The sequence below is a fragment of the Toxorhynchites rutilus genome, chromosome 3, assembly GCF_029784135.1.
Source record: "Toxorhynchites rutilus septentrionalis strain SRP chromosome 3, ASM2978413v1, whole genome shotgun sequence".
Taxonomy (NCBI): Eukaryota; Metazoa; Arthropoda; class Insecta; order Diptera; family Culicidae; genus Toxorhynchites; species Toxorhynchites rutilus.
In genome coordinates, this window is record NC_073746.1 from 260220167 (window position 1) to 260243466 (window position 23300).

The window sequence follows — 23300 nt, forward strand, 5'->3', positions numbered from 1 at the left end:
ACTTATAATGTTCTGTTTACTAAACCGCATCACATTCTGCTCTTGAAGAAAATTCTTTTATGGCTTTGACCCTGGATAAGTATGCCACTCCAACCAAGCCTCATTATGCGGAACGTTATGTGTTTCTTACTATGTTTTTGTATGCATGAGAAAATTTAAATTGAGATTACAGGCGAATAGGCCAAGCTTATTTCATACATGTACCTACTATATCAAATATGATTTGAACAAATTAGGACGAAAAAAACGCATAAACCATTTAGCTTGATTTAGCTTTACCTCCAAGCAAAAAAAAAGTTCGATTTTTTACCTTTCTTTCTAATGATGAAAAGTGTACTATTTTGAAATTTTATAGAAAAAGCCATCTTTAGGAACAATGAGTTGAACTATAATATTCTTCGAGAAACGGAAATTGAATCGGTATGTGGACTCTGGAAATGGGCATATTCCTTATGGTGACCACTATGTCCCAACTTCCCCTAGTTTTATTTGATGAAACATTTTGTGATACTAAAGATTTAAACAAAATATAATTCATATCACCACTGTGACTGTTTTTGGATTGGTGTGAATGCATGCTCCAATTTTCAATGACCCGGTGCACCATTTTAGCTGAATAGTAGCAACGATGGTCCGTGCCCTGTTGTTTGCTGACACGATCGTTCAATCAGAAATGCGCCTCATCCCAAACTATGATTTTCATGAAAATTGAAATCGTTCCCCATCTCTCCAAAGTCCAATTTTCTTGATCATGGCGGAACAACATTTTTCAAGCTTTTTTTACTACTTTTACTACTTTTTTACTTTTTACTACTTTGTTACTACTGTCAGTGGTCTTAATGTCAATTTTGAGCGCGAGCTGTCATTTAATATGTTTACGGCGTCATTGAGAACAAGTGTATTTTTTTTTGCTCAGCGATGTTTTATATGCATAATTCTACTGGTCAAAGATATTGTGTGAGATATTGTGTTGCAAGCAACATTTCTTGTGCCGAAACGTTGAAAATGTCGCTGAATACATTTGGTGACTCAACTATGTGGAAAGCACGTGTGTATGAATGGTATAGGACATTCAACAAACGATTGTTTTTTTAAATTTAAATTGATTAAAAGGAATGGTGCTCGGAAATCGCCATTTAAGTTTGAGAGAGCTAACCCGTGAATTAAATATCTTTCACGAGACCGTTTATCATATTTTGGATGATGTTTTGCACATGATAAAAGCTGCAGCACGACTAGTGCAAAAGAGCTCAATTTGCATTAAAAATTTCATCGCATTTAAGTGACTGAAGACATACTTTAACGATCAAATTCTGATCCCATATTCGTTCAACACATAATTACTGGCGACAATTAGACTAGTGTAAGCGAAATTCGAACAGCATGATTTGGATTTATAGTCTCTATATATATAAAAATGTTCTGTTGTTATATACATGGGGAAACTCGTTTGAACATATAAAGGAACGAAGTCCTCTTTAGTTTCGGACGTTCAACTGAACAAGACGCGTTTTTTAAAGTGAAAATAAAACTTTCGTACAGGTATACGACTGCGACGATTCAAGCTTCACAGTGAGTGGCCTGTTTGCTAAGTAGGAACTCAGCCATCCAGCGAAGTGCGAAGAAGCACGAAGAAGCATCGCTTCATCTTAGCAAGCAGCAATTGATGATCCATGATCATTAGCCACAGCTGGAGTAATTTTTGGAAAACGGTTGGAACTACCTAGTATTTCCACAACCTCTGTCAGGTCTGACTAGACTTTTTGAAAATCGTACCTCGCATGCTGAAGCTCGTTCTCCACCCAACGCCTTCCTGCGCCACGTTGAATAGCAGACTGAAGAGTCCCTCGCCTTGTCGAAGGCCCCAGTGAGTCTCAACGATTCTGACAGACCGCCTGAGATCCGCACACTGCACTACACACCGTTCATCGTTGCCTGAATCAGTTTTGTCAGCTTTCGGAGAAAGCCGTGCTTGTCTATGATTATCCATAGATGTCGTCGGTCGATGGTATCACATGCTGCTTTCAAGTCGACGAAGATATGATGCATAGGGTTCTGATGCTCGCGGCAAATTTGGAAGATATGATGAAGTGTAAAATTATGGTCCGTCGTCGAGCTACCGAGCGAATAGGATTATGGCGAATGCATTTAGGGACAGCACGATTGACATTGTACAGCCGTACCGACCTCGAGCGCCCCTTTCTGGGTCTATCTTCCATATCAGCTATTTCCGTGCACCATTGTAGTGTACGGAAAACAAGTCGTTCATTGATAGAAAGCGAGTTGATCAGCTTGTAGATTTGTTTCTTAAATAATTCAACAGTTGACACACTTCTCTTGTACAGATCGAACAACATCGTTGCTAGAAAACCGAACAAATACTGATGAGATCCCTTCATTTCATTTCATACAATTTTCTACAAAAGCTAGATTATATCGACACAAAATCAGTGGTATTTTTTTGCATAAGAGTAATTCCAAGTTTTTGACTCAAGCGGAACTTTTGAAAAGGGCGTATCGATTTTGGTAAGAGAAATTTTTGATAATTTATATCTATGAGTCATACCGAAATAGTGCCTTAGAAAGAGTTATAGAATACTGATGTTTAACACTCCTATACTCGCGCATTGGTCTGTCAGACCGAGAAATCAATAATTCGTTAATTTCTAAGAAAATATCAACACTACGACTTTGCGATTCTCTCTAGCTTCGTTATTCGTCGTTCGTCATCGTTCAGCATATCGCATGTGTTGGTACAAAGGGGACGTGTGCCACTGTTTTAACACTTTCGGTCTGACACACCGACGCGAGTATAGGAGTAACTTTTTTGGACAAGTGCCATTTTTCATATTCTAGAATATTGTTGAATGAAATGTATAAATTAATGTTAGCGGCGTGGAATATTTATTGAATATAATGCATAAGATCATTAACGGACTATTCTTATTTGATTTCAGTCCCTTTTGTAACTGGATTGAACGGATCCATATATTAACTATTCGTCGATATATTCGTCGTTAGATTCATACGTTTAAAAGCAAAATATGAATGTTTGACTTTCGTATAGTTATTCGCTAAATATAATGGTCATACATATACACACTTGTGAAAGAATTTCACTTGTGGAAGAATTGTAAACAGTAAACTATAAACTAATCGGTGGCTTATGGAAATTTTTAACAGTTACAGTTTCGGAGATATTTTTTGAAGTAGGACTACGTCTTTCATTTCTATACCGGGGTGTAAAACCAAAGTTTCGAGAACGAAAGCGTTACGCTGGAGACCGAGATTTTGAGCGTTAATAGCTCTTAAACAACTGAACGAAATGGTATGATAAACACTTCATTTGAAAGATAAAATGTCTACGCGTCATATACTTGTTACTTTTTCATCCAAAAACTTGTTTCAATAGTCTTAAAATTGCTTTCAAAACAGGCTATTGAAATCACCAATCGGTATATAAGCGAGCGCCGCTCGTAAACCCACTCAGTTATGATTGAACAGCGATTGGAGTATGTTGTCGCTGTTGTTGTGGAGCTAATTTCGTTTATCATGAAAACGCTGATGAACGGTGTCACCAAGAGCCTGTTTGTGCACCTAAGGCCAAAAGGGAATCCATCAGGAGGAGAGTGATGCCACGGTTCCGCTTGAAACATCGGAGCAGCCGCCACACACACACACACATACACGCGCGGAATTCTCGTTGCTATCATCGTTGCTGAAAAATAATCTGCCAGTTCCCCTGGGAATTGAAAAATACATTCATGCGAAAGAGTTTATTTTAATGTTTTCTATCCATATAACACTGCAACCAAATAAATTTGGTTTTGTTATTTTTCAATCAATCGTAATTAACAGGAAAGCTTCTGAATATTTTTTTTCCCCATCAGTGGAAATTTTCGTATCCAATATTGGATGCATAACATGAAAAACGGAAAATGTTTCCAATCGCGAAAATCAAGTCATTTTCGAGCGATTTGCTTTCTACTCATATAATGCTGCGACCAAATACATTTCGTTTTGGATTTTTTCAATCAAGTGCGATCAACGTAAGACCACGTCTTTCGGCAATTTATTAGAAGTGCAATGAATCTTTAGGAATTCCCGCTCTACGCGCACTGGCAAACAATGTTTACTCAACAATTTCTCAAACGAGAAATGGGTGTTGTGAGAAAGGATTAGCGAACGCGAAAACGACAAACGGGAGAAAGATACGTTTGGAGGTTGAAGGAAATTGGCAGAAAACTTCTTCATTCTATCATTCAAATAATGTGATTCATACCACATCGTTTTGCCAGAAAGAGATTATTAATGTTCAAAGGAGGAATCGAGTCCTCCGAGGAAATTACCCAGCGCAAATTAGAGTCGACTATCGATTGCGGCATTCGTACACAAATAATTTTATAATGCAGTTTCACCAAAGTGATTTCTTCGGATATATTCACTACATCATGTCATGTATTTCATATTCTTCATTAAGAAATCCATATCCATGGCACCTATCGGTAACGAATTATTATCGAAACCACGATTTTCGCTAAATGCTCCTTTCAGTTCGGCCTGTAAAAAACTTTTCTGTACTCTAATCCATCAAATTTGGAGCCCATAAAAGGGCCGTTGATTATATGCTAAGCTAATATAGCACGCTCTCCTCGGATACGATGGGCCAGCTGGATGTCCTTGGGCATGATGTGACGCGTTTTGCATGGATAGCACACAAATTGGTATCTTCGAATAAGCCTCCTGCAGCGTCATAGCCGCGGAACTTTGGAAGCGCAAGTCTGTTTTGAAGTCCTGAGCAATTCCACGATCCAAATGCTGCAAAGGTAGCTTGCGGATCAGCAATTCGGTCGACTTCTGATAGCGATGAATTTCACGCAAAGTTCCCGGTCGATAGCGATGTGGCTTCTCCACCTATCCTGCTACTGGTGCGCTAATCCGAGCTGACTTCGTGTGCCTTACCACCGAATGACTAACGAGCTGTCTGCGAAAGACTAACGAGCTCGAGTCCTCACGGTGCGAGAGTAGAGTAAGAAATGAACGAAAGCAAAGGAAGCGTCATTTTATAAACCATAAAAGTATAGAATCTAAATCCCACCCTTATTATATTCGTGAGTATACAGTAAGCTTATATAATAAAGAGGGTGGGGTTTACATTCGATTCTTTTATGTTTTATAAAATTACACTTCCCTTGCTTTCGTTCATTTCTTACTCTACTCTCGCACCGTGAGGACTTGTTTCATCGGGACTAAGCAGACAGCTCGTTAGTCCTTCGGCGGCACCACGAAAGCAGCTCGGATAAGCGCACCAGCCGCAGGAAGCGTGAAGAAGCCACATCGCTATCGACCGGGAACTTCGCATGAAATTCGTCGCTATCAGAAGTCGACCGAATTGCTGATCCGCTAGCTACCTTTGCAGCATTTGGTTCGTGGAATTGCTCAGGACTTCAAAACCGACTTGCGCTTCCAAAGTTCCGCGGTTATGACGCTGCAGGAGGCTTATTCGAAGATACCAATTTGTGTGCTATCCATGCAAAACGCGTCACATCATGCCCAAGGACATCCAGCTGGCCCATCGTATCCGAGGAGAGCGTGCTATATTAGCTTAGCATATAATCAACAGCCCTTTTCAGGGCTCCAAATTTGATGGATTAGAGTTCAGAAAAGTTTTTTACAGGCCGAACTGAAAGGAGCATTTAGCGAAAATCGTGGTGTCGATGATAATTCGATACCGATAGGTGCCATGGATATGGATTTCATAATGAAGAATATGAAATACATGACATGATGTAGTGAATATATCCCCATATCGAAGAAATCACTTTGATGAAACTGTTTACCGTTTGTCGTTTTTAAGTGTTGGGAAAGGGCATTATTTTTGCTGAGTAAATTCCAAGAAAAAATCCATTCCTTCTTTAAGCGTGATTCATTCTGCTTCGGATCAATGGAACAGTGATAATCATTTCATACAAAAGATAAAATGTCCAAGATGATTGCTATTATTGAGTCGGAAAATTGTTTCAATAGCTTAATGATAGCTTCGAAAACAGGTTATAAAATGACGCTTCCTTTGCTTTCGTTCATTTCTTACTCTACTCTCGCACCGTGACGACTCGTTTGTTTGGGACCAAGCAGATAGCAGGTTAGTCTTTCAGTGGTAAGGCACACGAAAGCAGCTCGGATAAGCGCACCAGCCGCAGAAGCCACATCGCTATCGACCGGGAACTTTGCGTGAAATTCATCGCTATCGGAAGTCGACCGAATTGCTGATCCGCAAGCTACCTTTGCAGCTTTTGGATCGTGGAATTGCTCAGGACTTCAAAACCGACTTGCGCTTCCAAAGTTCCGCGGTTATGACGCTGCAGGAGGCTTATTCGAAGATACAAATTTGTGTGCTATCCACGTAAAACGCGTCACATCATGCCCAAGGACATTCAGCTGGCCCGTCGAATCCAAGGAGAGGGTGCTATATTAGCTTAGCATATAATCAACGGCCCTTTTCAGGGCTCCAAATTTGATGGATTAGAGTTCAGAAAAGTTTTTTGCAGGCCAAACTGAAACGAGAATTCTCGTTTGGATGCCATACAGCATCGAGAAAATTCCGGAAAGATCTAATCGTTGCTGAAAAATAATCTGCCAGTTCCCTGGGAATTGAAGAATACATCCATGCGAAAGAGTTTATTTTAATGTTTTCTAATTATATGGCGAACACAGCGACCAAATACATTTGATTTTGTAATTTTTCAATCAAGTGTAATTAGCTGGAAAGCTTCTGAAGATTATTCTTTCGCATCAGTAGGATATTTTCGTATCCAATAATGGATGCATAACATGAAAAACGGAAAATGTTTCGTATCGCCAAAATTATATAATTTTCAATCGATTATTGCTCAGTCGCCGAAATTTTCATACTCAGAGAGTTCATTCTCCTCTAGTTTGCCTTCCAAATTGCCATCGTAAACCACACCTTCTCTCGGTTCAATCACGCACGAAAAGCATACTGAAATGATATGCTGGTGGTGAAACCCATTCATTTTTCGTGAGGCGTCGTGCACAAATTACGTAACGCGATAAGGGGGTAGGGGTTAGATGTTGCGTTACTTTCTGTTTATTAGAGATAGGAAATTGCGTTACGAAAGGGGGGAGGTTCAAAATCCGGATTTTTGCGTTACGTAATTTGTGCACGACGCCTGAGGACATCGACAAGACAACATCGTTACTGAACGAGCTGAACGGCGAGGGATCGAGGTATTCATTACCTGGCTTGACCTTACCTGAAATGCAATCAGTTTGTTTTAACTGGGAGGGAGCGCAGAAAAGCCGATCGATCAGAAGGAGAAGAGAAGGTGACCAAGAGAGTATCAGCATCGAAATACGGTTCCTCGGGAAGACATAGAAGCAGCCGCCACACACACACACACATACACGCGCGCAACTCTTTTCGTTTGCTGGTTATCGAGAGGAAACCTGGAAAGAAATGATCGTTGCTGAAAAATAATCTGCCAGTTCCCCTTGGAATTGAAAATTACATTCAAGCGAGTTTATTTTAATGTTTTCTATCCATATAATACTGCGACCACATACATTTGGTTTTGTGATTTGTCAATGAAGTGCAGTTAACAGGAAAGCTTCTGAAGATTATTCTTCAGAACAAGGTTTTTTGTATCCAATATTGGATGCATAAAACCTTGAGTCTTCAAAGTAACACTCTCGTTTTTGAAGTCACCCAAATATTTATTTATTCATTCATTCAGGATGGATTTAGATTCAACTTCAAACAAATGATCTCTAAATCAACGATAGTCCTACGTCACCCTTGCGGTTATATCATAGATATAACCCACTTCCTGTTTTTATAATGGACAATATCTACAAGAAAACAAGAAAAAGAAAAGGAAGTTCCTTGAAATCTTTTTATATAATCTTTTTATGCCCCATCTAAAAAAAGGCATTAATTCTTAGTTTACCAAGAATACAGAGAAAATGAATATTAGAAATATGCAAACTTTATATTCCAGAACCTTTATCATCTGGTAATTAACTAGAAGGTCGTTATACATTCTTCCCTGCGATAAAAGACCCGAAAACACGCAACAACTGCATGAAATGTAAAAAATATGTTTGCTTCAAGCATGCAGTTATGCTATGTTCCGATTCTTACTCCAATGAAACCACAATCGATTAATACGTTTTTTTGTCATTTTACAGCTCTTTATAATTCCATGAATTATATTCAGTTGCTTACTTTTAATTAATAACAGTGAAAAATTCGAATTTCGTTATTTGTGTTGGAGTATCGAAAATTACTCAGTTTTGATGAGGCTGAATTAGATGACTATTAAAACATAATAAAGACGAAGGAAACATAATTTTAGGAGTTTTTTCATTCAATCATACCCTCTTCTTCAAATAAATGCCAATAAAGCCTGAAAAATACACAATGGCAACATTACAGAGAAGTTTAATTTTCGGTCTGTGACACCGTGCGCGAGTATACGTGTTATGATTTTGCACGAGAGTACAGGAGGGTTAAAGGTGAAAAAAATATACACTGAGAAAAAAAAATAGTACTCTTTTTTTATTTACAGGAAAAAAAACTTTTACTTGCAATATCCAAAATATGTATTTTTAAATTTTTTAAATTTTTTTTTCATATAACATAGAAGTTATGAAGAAATTTTATAAACAGTCCAAGATGGTAAAAGTATTTGTAACGAACTTTGTGGAACATCGAATTTTTATGAGTTTTCGTAACTTCGAATTTTTGTATGTTAATAATCATTTTAGCCACAAATTATGAATCCTGATGTGATTTAAAACAAAAAAGCTCATTATTAATCTCCTTCTAAATGCAGCAATTTTTCGAGATATATAAAAAATATTTCTAATTTATTTTAATTTAAATAGGTAAATAGGCCCTTTTAATATGTTTGTCGTGTTATACCGTCATGTTCATGATTTTTTTCAATTTTCTTATAATTTCCAACAACTTTTTCAAATACATCGTTATGGTAAAAATCTATGTTTAGGAGTTACGTAGCAAAAACGTAGCGATATTAAAAAATCTTTTTCTCATCTCAATACAAACTTTTAACATATTGTTCTAGTTGCACAATGAAAACATAAGCAGTCTTTAAAGTAGAATTGAAATCCCAACAACACAAATACACCTCGTTGATTCAACCGAACGTTACAGATACAAACATAATTAACTTGTTTACTCATGCCTAGATTGTACCTGAAGTTAGGTATCTGTAAGGTACCTCTGTATATGTATATGTATATAAAGTATATGTATATAAAGTTGCTCAAATTCAAGCATCGTTCATCAGTCAAACAATCTTCCTTATAGAGTGAATAACAGTATATCACAATGGACTGCAACAAAATATTCTCGTGTTGTAGACCGTTTCCGAAAAATGATAAGAAATATTCATCGGAAAAACGTTTCTTAGCCGTGTCAGTGATTGAGAAGCTTAAGTCAATGGGATGCAATATCTATGTTTAAAAATTCGCGGATCATGCCGAGCAGTGACTGGTGAATTTAGGTGACTGTTTATGGCTACGAAAGATAGCAAAAACGCAGAAACGATCGTGGTTAAAATGTTATGAGCCGGCGCAAACGGATTAAATATCAGAAAGATTTTACTGTGTGTTTAATGAGATTGGCAGAGACTCGATTACTATTATATCTATGATATCAATCAGATCTTTCTATTTCGGACTATGCTAAATAAAGTTTTGAAGTTTCCCTCAAAATAATGGATTTATTTTTGAGAAAGGTTCTATTTTTGTCGGATAAAGAAGTAAATAAATAATTTAAATGGTTCAAATCCTGTTGCTATGAGCGTTCGTTATACGAGAGGTTTTCGAGGTGTTTTAAGGTAAGAGGTTATGTATGTGTTGTCAAAAAATTATCTGATTTGTTTTCAAAAAATTCTCCAAGAAGATCAATAATCATTGGCTACATTAAAACCAATTTTTGAAGTATTTGTTATGGAGGGATCTATAAGTATCGATTATATTGTGGTGGAACTGAGTCTAGGGTTTCTTCCAAAATCACGGAATTTGTCCTGGACCACACGACTGAATTTGGAGAATCAACAAAAACGGTGAAAAAGCTCTCAATCGCCAGAAGTTAGAATAAGGTCATTGGCGTACCATTTTTGATATAAGCCACGATGAAGTCGTAATAATCATCGCACATGAGTGTTCATGTTCCAGCTTCATTTTTAAGATGAATTTCGTAAACCACTGTGTATGAAAACGCTTGAATGTCAAACATTTCTAAGCACTTATTACATGCGGAATGTCAACCTATCCGACGCTTATGACAGATTTAACGTATTATAACACGCGATCGCGCATCTCAATACTTATAGAGGATCCTTCGTATGTTGAAACATTACTCAGTACCAGTGACATCGGCTGTCAGTCCATTCTGGTGCCCGAGTATTATTACGTATTGACTGCTTGTTCCAGAATGACGAGTGAACGACGTTCGAATCTTAATATACCCATTAATTTTATTCACACTAACAAAGAGTATTACCAAATTCGTACTAGGCATGAGATTTGCTCTATTTTGCTTGCTTAGATTGAGATTCAAGGTGCTGGGTTAATTCATGAGCTCCGATATTAGTATTCGACATAACTGTCACATCGCTGCTCTTTGTCAGTGGGTTGAATAATTAGTATGAGAAGCTGGTTGCTGAAAAATATTCATAGGGATGCATGTCGTCTTGCGTGTTTTATCCGATTTGCAAAGCGGTATAAACAAATGAAAGTGGACAGTTTTTTACATACGGTTTCATGCATTTTGTTGTTATGGACCCTATTGTTATCTCTGAACTATTCATTAAATGCGATAAGACATGAGGTACAAACAGTCGTCGTATTGATAAAACAATGAAAATTACTCGTACCAAACGCTCCGATAATTTTATTTCTTAAATTATTTTTTCTTCTTTATTTGCAGATTATCTCGAAAGTATCCATCGAATTATTATTCACAGAGGTGCTCCATATGGAAAAGGTAATTGAAAATGAGAAAGATGCGAGCTTAACGTACATTAGTGTACATTACTGAAGCGGAAATTTAATGAATCAGAAAACTCACGATCGACGCGCTCGGCATCGTTAGGCATCAATTAATTATCTATTAATCACGTGAGCAAACTTTTTTCAACAATCTATCAGATATGCTTTCAACCAAATTACGGCATGTTGAAACTTGTGTCTCTTTCCACGCACATATAACTGCTCGTTTAAGTCAACATTTTCGTATCGTTTGTTGTCTGCATATACATTCCGTACGATCAATCCCTTCTAGAATGGGATCTGATTATGTGAACAAACTAGCAAGAATCTGAATCCCCTTTTCAAAGAACCATACCAAGGTTCGAACTAAAAACATACCGAATAAAATGTTTGATCTTCTTTTTATTCTTCTTCTTCTTTGTTTCTAAGAGGCTTTAAACTTTGCAGTTCATTCGCCTGTGAAGTTGTGGTGAAAAATTCTTTGTATTTTGAACCAAACCAATCATTGTGCCACATTCGCACGTAAGAATTGAACCGATGTTCAGCGATTGCGTGGCATCGCTGAGAGAATGGTTATCGGAAGGAGTCAAGTCTGGTGAATAAGCCGGATGGGGTAGTTTAACGCAATTGAGTGCCTCAACCGTTTCCGTGCTCGGTGTGACGGAGCATTGTCATCACGAAAAATCGATTTGTGTTGCCATTCCAGATATTCCGGTTATTTTTTTGGAGCAGAGTAAGCTTCAATTCGATCAATTGTTTTTGGCAATGGTCACTTTTTAGTTTTGACGTCCAATAAAGATTGCACGTTCCTCGTTACTCACATCAAAATTAGCACTTCTAAACTTTTTGAACCACCCATAACATTTTTGCGATTTGCCCAGAACATGCTCGCCGTAAGCTTCCACCAACGTTCTATCTGAATCGGAAGCGGATTTCTAATTCACAGCAAACAATCAATGATGTAAGCAAATCCTAGTTCGTATGCACATACTCATTTTGACACACTAAAAAAAATTTTGGCAATATGAAACTTCTGATATTTTGAATGGGATATTTTTGACAGATGGCAAAAACGTAAAAAACGACCGATATGACTTTTAACCTCAATGTATCAATTACGGTTTCATATGCTTATACCTGGTATGTAACTAGCCTTATTAACAAAAAGAGCGATTCTATAGTTATGAAACGGAGTGTCTAATTGTTCAATATAAAATCATACACTATTTCTGTCAAAATGCTAACATTGAAATGGATGAATGGATTTTTGTTGTTGTTTTCTCGTGCTTCAATGTGACATTTCTACTTTCGCAATGATCGAAGAAAGCTTCGTGATTCCCACACAGAATTGTTATTTGATGGCTACAATATCCAGATATAACCGACCGGCTTTCAAGTATTCTAGATAATGCCGCTCGGGGTATGCTTCTAATCTGCTAATGTCAGGCTATATTGCAAATGTCAAGCACGTGCGCTCGTGAATCAGTCTCGATATCGCTGTCTGTACTCCCCAGAAATTAGAATATGGGGAAAATAAAACAGAAACACTATTCGTTGACGAATTAATGCTACCAATTATTGCACGAAGTGTATTTATTTGAAGAGCGAATAATTACCAGTTTCGATGAGACGTCTGCGATGGAAATATTTATCCTCGTCTCTTATGCTGTCACGCTATGCTCCACAATACTCGACTATGGCAGACCGGAGGTGTGTTGCAACTGTGGCGGCCATAAAAGCACGTTCCCTTCGCATGGGTTCAAGGGTTCACTGTAATATTGTGATTATGATTCACAGCGTCCATTCGGTTGTTCCAATGACGCCGCGCGAAATGAGAGAGAATGTCGTAAGATTTTCTCACTTTTGCACAGCAAGTAAAGCTTATCATTTTTGGCCATTTCGATGAAATTATGTTTATTCCAATTATGTAAAATTTTCCAATAACAACCAATTATAGAGGGTGATATCTAGGAAACGATCGCCTTGCTGACGTAGGACTGTAAAATTATTTAATTCTAATCGCTTGCAGACATTTTTTTAGAATTAAATGAAAATTGATATACAGTGAATCGCAAAATTGAGTGTACAAATGCTACTTGATGATACTTTCCATTCATTTGGTATAGAATATTTTGAATACATTGATTCTTTAAATGCATATTAATAAAAACTAATACAAATTAGCTTATGTTAGTCTCCGCCCAAGGAAGGTTTACACGGCGTGAAAAAATGGAATGTGACGGAAAATTCTGGAAAAAAATATTTCTCAAATATTTTTATCTGTCGTGAGATCGTAGTAGGCGTTGTTAATTCAATTTAATTTTCGTGTTGACACATTTAGCTTCGTTTACTATTAGTTTGAGACGGAAATGCAAATGAAGTTTTAGTTTGAGACGGAAATGCAAATGAAGAAAATATTAATTCACACCCAATTTATATTTTCCATTATAATATCCATACAGAATACAGGAGCCATCTAGTCCTGAGCCACAGTTAGCAGTTTCCAGCATATCTCATTGCACTTTCGCATCTTTTATTGTGATATGCACCAATCAACGACTAATCACCATACTTCTGCTAACAATCAAACTGAACGGGGGCTACAAAATTATGGAACAGTTTAATAATGTAATGTTTAGAATATATCCAAAATCAATATAACTTACTCCTACGTCAACTATGCGGTTGTGTCTCGGAAACAACCCTTCTATAACTTTTTCGAACTGAATCATTGGGAAACTTTTAACCCTGACGATGTAAGATTATGGTCCTTCTCCACAACATTAGTCTAACATGAACGTTGACTCTATCACTCGGTTGACAAGAACAATATTTCTAATTGTCAAGCGCCAAGGTGATTCTTGTTATATAGTATACATTTTCACGGCGATATATGCTATGCTTCCGATGGCATTTGGAAGAAATCAATAAGGCGAGTAATATTTTATAACACAATGGTTCTTATATAGAGGGTCTTCGTAGCCTAATTGGTTGCGTGTCCGCTACTAAGCGAACGATCATGAGCTCATAACTCAGGGCCCCTCAACTGACCATTTCTGTGTGTTATTCTAGCTATTACTATGTCCACGCAGCAATCGTCATGTGACGGTCATCCCAGTCCCTTATCACTCACATTTTCGGTCTGCTGCATCGATAATTGGCACTATTAATAACACAATCATGAAAGCCTCATATCAAAAGTCCCGCAGTGAGCAGTCCAACTGTGAACATTCGAACAATAGGAATATTGTTACGCCGAAAAAGGCGACATGTGTTGTGTATCGATATAATAGGAACACTCTTACGCAACAAAAAATGGAAACAGTGTAATATACAACAAAAGTTATCTTAAGATAAAATTGTACACGAATGAATTCGAAATAACATTGTTTGCTGTGCCGAGCAAGTTTAAGAGTTAAGTTTACAGTACATTACAAACGTTATAAAACGATAAAAAGGGAGTTGGAATGAATTACCATAAGAATTAATGAGCACCGGAATACACCGAGAAAAAAAATCGATGGTGAAATCCTAATACCGTTGAATGATCAACAATTTTTCTGAATCATTTTGTTTCAAACGACGAAAGTTACTTCTCTGTTTCGAAGTCGCACATTCCCGATCCTATTCCAAGGACAGTTCTACTATATCTTCGAATGAAAAACACTTGTTTAAACATAAGTGGAATAGAAAGTGATGCTGTACATTGCCATTTCTGAGCCATGGCCCAAGCCTAGTGGTTTGATTATCAATCGCAATGTGTACCGGAATCAATGTTTAGAAATTTTTTTTATTATAATCTTTTTATTATTATATCTTAAAATTATCTCTTAAAACATTATCAGATGGAAGGTATGTTTTTCAGCCGGAAAAAGTGTCATCAAACTACGTCAAAAACGCCACCATACCTAAACATCCACATCCAAACATCGTTAAGCATCGATAAATTATCTATTAATCTTTATCAAACAATCTTTTCGACAATGTTATGGCATTTGGGACTTGTATCTCGTTCCACGCAGATAAAGATGCTCATTTTGGTCAACACTTTCATACTGTTTGTTGTTTCGATTGGGATTTGATCAGGCTCTCCCCTGTTCAATGCACCATATCATGGTCGACCAAAAAGAGCAAGCTGAATAGAATGTGTGAATTGAGTTCGATTGAGATGAAAGAAAGATGCATTGACCCATGACCCACGAGGTTATGCACCAAAACCCAAGTTTCAGGAGAAATTTCATAACGTTATCTGAATAAACACTAGTTCTAATATGAATTCTTTGAAATGAATTACATTTTTATACATTAACCTTTGACAAGGACGTATTTAAAAATCTACATAATTATACAGCCATTCCATGCCAAACCGATATAGTGGTTCTCATATTTCCGTGAAAAGTGGTAATTTTGTTCCTTATCGTAAAATATTAGATCTATATTTTTATTTTTTTTTCATTAGGGTACCCATTTCCATTCTAGGGATTATTCAAATTTAACCGATTGCCCGAAAAATTATTTTTCACCTTTTTTAAAAAAATAACTTTTTCAAAAATAATATCTTTTGAACTACTGGGCCGATTTAGACGATCAAAAAAAAAAATGAAAAGATTTGCCAAAAAACTGGATTCTAGTCGCATAGATCAGGTCTAATCGCACTGAAATATTACAAGAAGACTGAAAACATGTAAGCTTTGAAAAACCATAACTCAAAAACGAAAACGAACACCTCTCTGATTTTTTAATATGTTATGTAAAAAACCGCAACTTTCATGAAAAAATATGAAAAAAGAAATAAAAACCACATACAATCAATAATTACAAAAACAAAATCCACTTGTTTCGCAGGTGCAGTATTCTTTCAAAAAAGACTAGCTTCTTGGCTTCAATTTGATGTATCGATCATCTGAATCGGTCCAATAGTTTTAGGGTGGGAAAAAGGAGAAATAAATTGGTTTTTCTGATCATTGACAGCGTTATTAGTTGATTTGTATCAGCCATGGCGAAAGCAGAGAAGTGACTACGCTCGATGCTTTGTTCGTACTGCCCCCGGAGCGAAGAAGCTGGACATCGTGAGGCATTTCGCATCCAACGAATATAGCCGTCAGGCGGGGCGGGGTGTCAAAACATCTCTGTAGAGGGCTTAATAAACGTAGAATTTAAGGAAAAAAATTCCATTGAATTAACGCATGTGTTTTATTGCTCTTTTTGGCAGTTCAAGAAAAAATGGTGCTTATTTATTAACGTCACCAGAGCGCCTGTTTAATCACCAGAATAATTTTTCCGTAATGTTATTTATTTTGAGTTTAATTAGATGGGGGCGACTGGACGCAATCCACTGATTAATCTGGAAAGTTTGAAACATAGGAGAATCTTCTTTCTGATGGCAGCGAAAACCTTCTGAATCCAAGCTGACCTTGAACGGCCTGTGGCCACCTTCGCGCATAGTTGTCTTTTCTCGATCTAAGTCCGTTTCCACAGTCCACCGGAGCATTCCCACGGCGATTGAAATGACTTTTCGCGACATTCGCGCGTGGGACAAATCACGAATACGCTGCCACTTCGTCATGGTGCAACTGTCAAACTAAGGAAATCGGCTTCTTTCACTCGCAGTCTATTTTGATATGAATTATAGCTTACGTGCATGCGAAGAAAGCCAAAACATTGTATGTACAGGTGAAACGGGAACCATATTTGAACGATGGTACAAACATTATCACGCATACGGTAGAAGTCATTGGAACGCTCAGTGTAAAAATATTCGTCATTGTTCAAACTTTGGTACAAGGATTTGATCATATTCCTAATTTCTTAGCTCAATTTATACAAATTGTTTCAACTGTTTCGGCTCAGAATGGAAGCTCATAACTGTGCGAACTTATTCCCAGCGGTAAATTTTGAGCAAAACTCGTCAAACTGCACACGCTGTGCTGTGTGCATCATTAGCTCTCCCAGATTCTCTCGCGGCTGCACAAGTGCCGACCGGTGAACGGTATGCACGCGACGCGTGCAGCATTCAGCGCCTGTAGCGGGTACAACGGTTTATGCCTCTTTGTCTCCAGTTCAGTCAACGTTGAGACGTGTATCCGAGCGTTCGTGCAGGTATTATCCGTGTCAATAAAGTTATAGCGAGAGTGCAACCGAAAATCATACTGAAATATCGTCGGTTTGGTTTGATACAAAAAAAAAGGAAAGAAAAATTGCCTAAGTGGAAGGGTAAAAACCGATAAGGCTCGTGTCTCGGAGTCATTGCCCTTTGTGTCTGCCGTAGAATCAAATGAGATTTCAGCGAAAATAAAAGTGCTGAGTGAAAATCATACGTGAGGCTTACATTGTGAAGTGTTGTGTTTTTTTTGTGAAATATAGATCCAGTAAAGGACGTTTTTCTCATCGGTCAAGAGAAGCTGTGCACTGTGAAAGCTGTGGAATACTAACCGGTGGAAAAAGTTCGTAGCTCGGTTGTTTAGTAAGTTTATCCCACTCTTTGTTTTGGTTTGTAGAAATGCACTTATTTGAACCAAGAGCTAATACCATTTGCAGCAACAATATTTGTCATTTATTTTTTGGTGTATATTTTGTAACTGAATTGACAAATGAAGGGTTTCAAAAAATAATGTTAAACTACCCTATGCGGTTATGTTGTACCGTTGAGTACAATTAGTAGTAGGTAAAAAGTGGAATGTTGGATAGAAAATAATTTTATCGATTAAGAGTTCCGTTCGTCTTTCGGGTTTTTTTTTTTGAAAAAGGGCAGATTATGTTCAGATAGAGGTCGAAACAAGTGATACTCCGAGGAAGCTATATGTCGGTCATATGATGGTTGCTCAAAAATACCCATAGAACCTCACGATTCTTATATTCAAAGGGTGAAAAATTAACGATAAAATGCGCAAAACAACGTTTAATACGGGTTAAAAACCGCGTACATCTTAAATGTTTCGTTCTCGTGATGTTGGCATGAATAAAATGTCTGCCTAGGACGGGCCTGACACAAACGTCTTTCTTTTGTATTGTGCGAGCAAAATTTCAAAGGTGTTTTAAAAGGTGAAACGATCAAAATCTAGTCTAATTTGTCAATTATTGTGTTCCGATCTGAAATAGTTCATCGACACTATACACGGCTTATATAGGTTGTTCTGCCTCCAATAATGTTTTTAGAATTTTCGATAATGGAACAAACAGAGTGAGGTTTGTTTTGACCTTAAAATCCGAAATAAAGAATTGAGATTCATTTGACATTTTGACGCCATAACCTTTTGACGTAGAACTACGTCTTTCATTAAGGGTTCTAAATCAGGAAACAGGTCACGTTTTTATGAAATAAAGTTATAGTTATTAACTATTTTTACCAGGCATCTCTAACCAAGTTTGCTTCCCATACTTCTGCAATTCCTCTGTCATTTTTGATCTGTCCATGCGACAAAAAATCCATGGAATCCCAGATCACCTACGCTCCGATTCTATTCCGCCGATATTTTCGGCAGAATATGGGAAAGTTAGATCTGATAAAATGTTCTTTACTGACGGTTCATTCATAAACGGGTCCACTGGCTTCGGCATCTTCAATGAAAATTCCAGTGCCTCTTTCAAACTCAAAGATCCTTGTTCCGTGTATGTCGCTGAACTGGGTGCGATATATTACGCATTAGGGATCATTGAAACATTGCCCATCGACCACTATTTTATTTTTTCAGACAGTCTCAGCTCAATAGAGGCAATCCGCTCAATGAAAGTTGATAAATGCTCATCTTATTTCCTAACAAGAATAAGACAACTTGAGTGTTTTGGTCGTAAAATTATTCAAGATTACCTTAGCATGGGTTCCCTCTCATTGCTCGATTCCGGGGAATGAGAAAGCGGACTCGCTAGCTAAGGTGGGCGCTTTAGAAGGCACACTTTTTGAAAGGCAAATTGCTTATAATGAATTTTTCCACATTCCTCGTCAGTATACGCTCGTAAGTTGGCAGCGCATGTGGAGTGAAGATGAGTTCGGTCGTTGGTTACACACGATTATCCCTAAGGTCTCGACGAGTGCATGGTTCAAGGGATTGAATGTAGGTCGTGATTTCATTCGCGTGATATCTCGGCTTATGTCCAATCACTCCAACCTAAACGCGCATCTCTATCGCATTTTGCTCGCAGCAAACAATCTTTGTGATTGTGGCGATGGCTACCACGACATCGAGCATGTTGTCTGGTCGTGTATCCGGTTCCATGCTGCTCGCTCTCAGCTCTCTAGAGCACTGAGAGCACAAGGCAGACAATCGGATATCCCCGTCCGGGATATCTTAGGTAGCCGTGATCCTAATCTTCTGCTTCATCTATACCTGTTCCTCAGAAACGCCGATGTCAACGTTTAATGATGTTTCCTTCGTTGTGTCCCCGTTTCATATCCCTCCTATCCAAACGATAAACTTTTACTTAGTCGCGGCAATACATACACACACTCTTTACAGATACACGGGCCAAAGGTTGTGCAGTCCACTGAACATTCAACATGAGCCAAAGGTTGTACCGCTTATGACAACTCTACACGAGCTGATGATTGCGCCGGCTAGTGACCATTCTATCCTGGATTCCTCGAGTCGAGAAAGACGCACCACGCTAGATATGGGGTACAGACTAGGGGGGCGTTGCTGATTAATGGTCAGCTGCATCCCAATAGGAAGTATCCCGTGTCGGGCACACGTACAGAGCATCGAAGACTGCAACATACCAATTATGAGAACACTTGTAATACTAACCTCGAGCCAACCACGAGTAATCGGTTACATATTACTAACATAGTTGTAAGACAAAAATTGTAAAAATATTGGACTCCCGGCCCCGTCAGGCTAACGCCACATGTGCCTTAATAAAAAATATATTTTGGATAAAAAAAAAAACTATTTTTGCCGTGAACAGATTCTGGCGATTTACATACCAAACGAATCGGAAAAGATTTGTTTGATATGCTATTAATTACAATCCCATAGTCTGTATATGGTTTAAATTGAGGAAAATTGGAAGCATTCCCATTTCCTCATACATTTGTTCTGTCCATTTGTGTGCTTTCCCGAACAGAGCTGTCAATAACGAGTAACTTATCGACAAGCAACGAAAGGGAAATCGTAAGATGTACAGTCGTCGTGAACAAAGGAAAAAAAGAAGAACGAAGGGGAATATTTGCCTAAAGTGTAAACAGTGGATCTTGCCGAGGCAAACTTTAGAGGCGAATGAAGTGCAAAGTTTAAAGCCTCTCTAATACAAACAAGGAAGGAAGGCAAACTTCATTCTTCGTGAGGACACCGACTGGACAACACCGTTGCTGGGCGAGCTGGACGGCGTCGGATCGAATAGTTTTCTCAAGGCAATGGGGGTGGAGGAATAATATGAGGAAAGAGTAGAGTTTTCCAAGGGCCTTTTTGAAGGCTAGAGACGAATGAACTGAAGAAGTTTCAGTCTCTTTAATTGAACAAGGAAAGAAAGGAAAGGCAAACTTTCAGTATCGTTCTAGATACGAAACAATGAACATCGCTTGTTCTTCCTTGTTTTGCGCCATCTCATGTCTTCGTTTCGGACTGAGCTGTGGACGCGACCAAATTACTCACTCGCTGATGTCTCTGCCATTGCAATCATTGCATCAAACTGAAGCCATTGCATTAATGTTTTGAGCTACACAATTGTGTGGGGAATCATCAAACTAGGCTATCGTCAGCTCACCAAGAAAATAAATGTTCTCTTTGATTTGGTTTCACATGACGGTAGGAAAACTCTTTCCACATGACAGCTAAGCTAATCTAGACTGGCAATATTAACAGAAAGGGCTTCTGTTGAGAAGAGCGCAAAACAGAGATAAGTGTGTGTATATTTAGTTGCTTCAAGCCATCGATATATGGATATTTCTGTGCGTACGTGCGTGCTTCATAACACGTACGTAAAAATAGTGTATCTTCGCTACGCTGAAACTCCATTTGTGATGATAAATATAAACAAGGAGGGGAGTTAGCGGGAGGGAATTATTTACGCTAGGGTATTAGTAGTGAATCTCTGCTGAGGCAAATATTCAGCCCTTTTCCAAGCAGTTTACATAGTTTGTTTTCTGTCATCATAAAGGCTTCGTTGGTGCCTTTGACATTCCATCAATGCATTGAACTGACACTATGGTGAAGCAGGTGTTAAGGTTCTGCACCAAACAAATTATTTGGGAAATACCAAATTATTTAATAAGTTATAATAAGTCATTATTTTATTTGGGTTGGCGTGCAGATATGGTTTATTTCGCTTATTTAGTCATCAAGAAAGTAAATGTCGTTATGGAATTTCGTATGTGATTTGGTTTCGGTTGCCAGTAGCAAAACTTTCTCCACTAAGGATGACAGCTACCCTTATCTCGAGCATGTATTGTTCTGCAGGCACAAGAATGAATCATCAAACAATTATCTTCAAATGATTCTAGAATAAAAAAAAAACATTTCAGGGTGACCAAACTGGTAGAATGATTATTTCAAAATTTTCGTAGCATTATAAAATAATATCCGCAGTTATGAACAAGCGACTTGAATTAAACTTCAGCATAGTTCTACGTCAACAATGCAGTCGTGTCTTGAACACCTTCCTATATATTTTTTCAGAAATTTTTAGAGCATGATTTGTATTATTCAATGTTTTTTAAAAATTGTTTCTCACCAAAAAATGGCATTGACCCGCGAAAAAGTTAGTGCTTTCATCACTAAGACTTTTGACAAGGATTACCAAGATATTATTATTTAGCCGTCGAAGCATTTCGAAATAAATGCACCAAACACGGAGCTCTAGTTTCTTTGAGATGAGTTTCAACTGTATTTTTTTCTCAATATCATTCGATGAATGAAATTTTGGCCTTTTAGAAGTAGGAAAAGTTATAAATTTTGGAGGCAAATTGAAAAACTGTTATTCCAATGGCAACGGTTTTCAACTTATAATAAAAAAAAAAGTTTCACACAACAGCAGGGTTCCGAAAATTTCTAATGATTTCATTAATGCACCAATCAATATTCCATCATGTATAATTCTTAATGCTGACAATCATTGAATAAATTTACATCGACGCACGAATCGGTGTACTCAAGACATGTTATAGAATCTTGCGTCAATAGTCTATCGATGGCAACATCTCTTATCATGTCTAAGGAGAATTCAAAGCAATAAGAACAATAAATTAGATAAGTCTAGAATGACTCCTCTAATTTAGGGTCACACTACTAGATTGATTTGAAATAAACGTAACACAAATAACATCGATTTACACCACGTGTAGATGGATCGCAATTGTTGACACGTTTTCTTCTCCGAATACATAGCTCAAAGGCAGACACGTGATGTGAACTGGTGCTCTAATAAATTTGTTTTGTTTAGAAACGTTTCATATGTGTTTCACGCGATAACCACTTTTAGGCAGCTGATTTACATCAGCGAACATCATGCTCCCACCGCTCCCACGACATCTATTCAGATGAATTTCGGATTACAGCCAAAGTCGAGCCAACGGCTTCCTCTAATTAAATTGGGGATAAGCAATTTTGCCACGTGCCGCACATCTAAATAAACAGATCCGTAATCTTCGTGAAAGCCTTTCGCTATCATATGATGGTGGGAAAACAGTAGAGAAGGAAGCAGTTGGGGCTTGTTCCATTTTCTTTCTTGTTGTTGTGCACGTGACACGTTGGCTGCCTCGTTTCCAACGAAATCTGTTGTCCATCAGTTACTTACCAGTCGTCCATACTGCAGACTTTTACAAGACCGCTTTTTCACCGGTTCGGCCTCCGACCTACGGTGAACTCTTTTGGTTATTCGGGTAAACTAAAAAAAATGAAAATGTGGAACTGTGTAGCCTAATGAAGACTGACCTTTTTTGATTGGACAGATTGGTTTTATTCTATTTTCTATTTGTATTGATTTGGGCGTTGATATCTGGTGCAGTGAATATATTTCGTTGGGTACATCAATGCCGGCGCAGCCTGGATCTCTTTTTACTTTTTTATTTACCAATGTTTTACGACTTTTTCTTCTGCAGTGATACTTGCAATGTCTTCTATTTTTGGACTTTTCTCCTATTTAGCTTAGACAGAAACATGCTAGCCAGACGTCTCACCACGTTCTGATCTTTGGTTAGCTACATATTAGGTTGGGGAGATGAAAATATGTCCTCTGAGTGACTTTTGGGAAATTGTTTGAATTATCATAAAAACGTTAAATAACGTTTTTGCACTCGTAATCAGATGTTCATGGTAGCCAAACTAGAT

The 23300-nt window shown here is 37.8% G+C and overlaps 1 protein-coding gene across 4 annotated transcripts in view; it reads left to right on the forward strand.

Moving 5' to 3' along the window:
- The window catches only part of LOC129775594 (uncharacterized), a 93443-nt gene that overhangs the window by 39903 nt on the left and 30240 nt on the right, over positions 1-23300 (forward strand). For 3 of the 4 annotated variants that reach the window (XM_055780503.1, XM_055780501.1, XM_055780504.1), the window contains one exon: positions 10979-11035. The gene's annotated coding sequence lies outside the window, so the exon portion shown is untranslated. Of the gene's footprint in view, positions 1-10978; positions 11036-17090; positions 17504-23300 lie in introns of those variants that run through there. The other variant, XM_055780502.1, reaches the window with a different exon arrangement.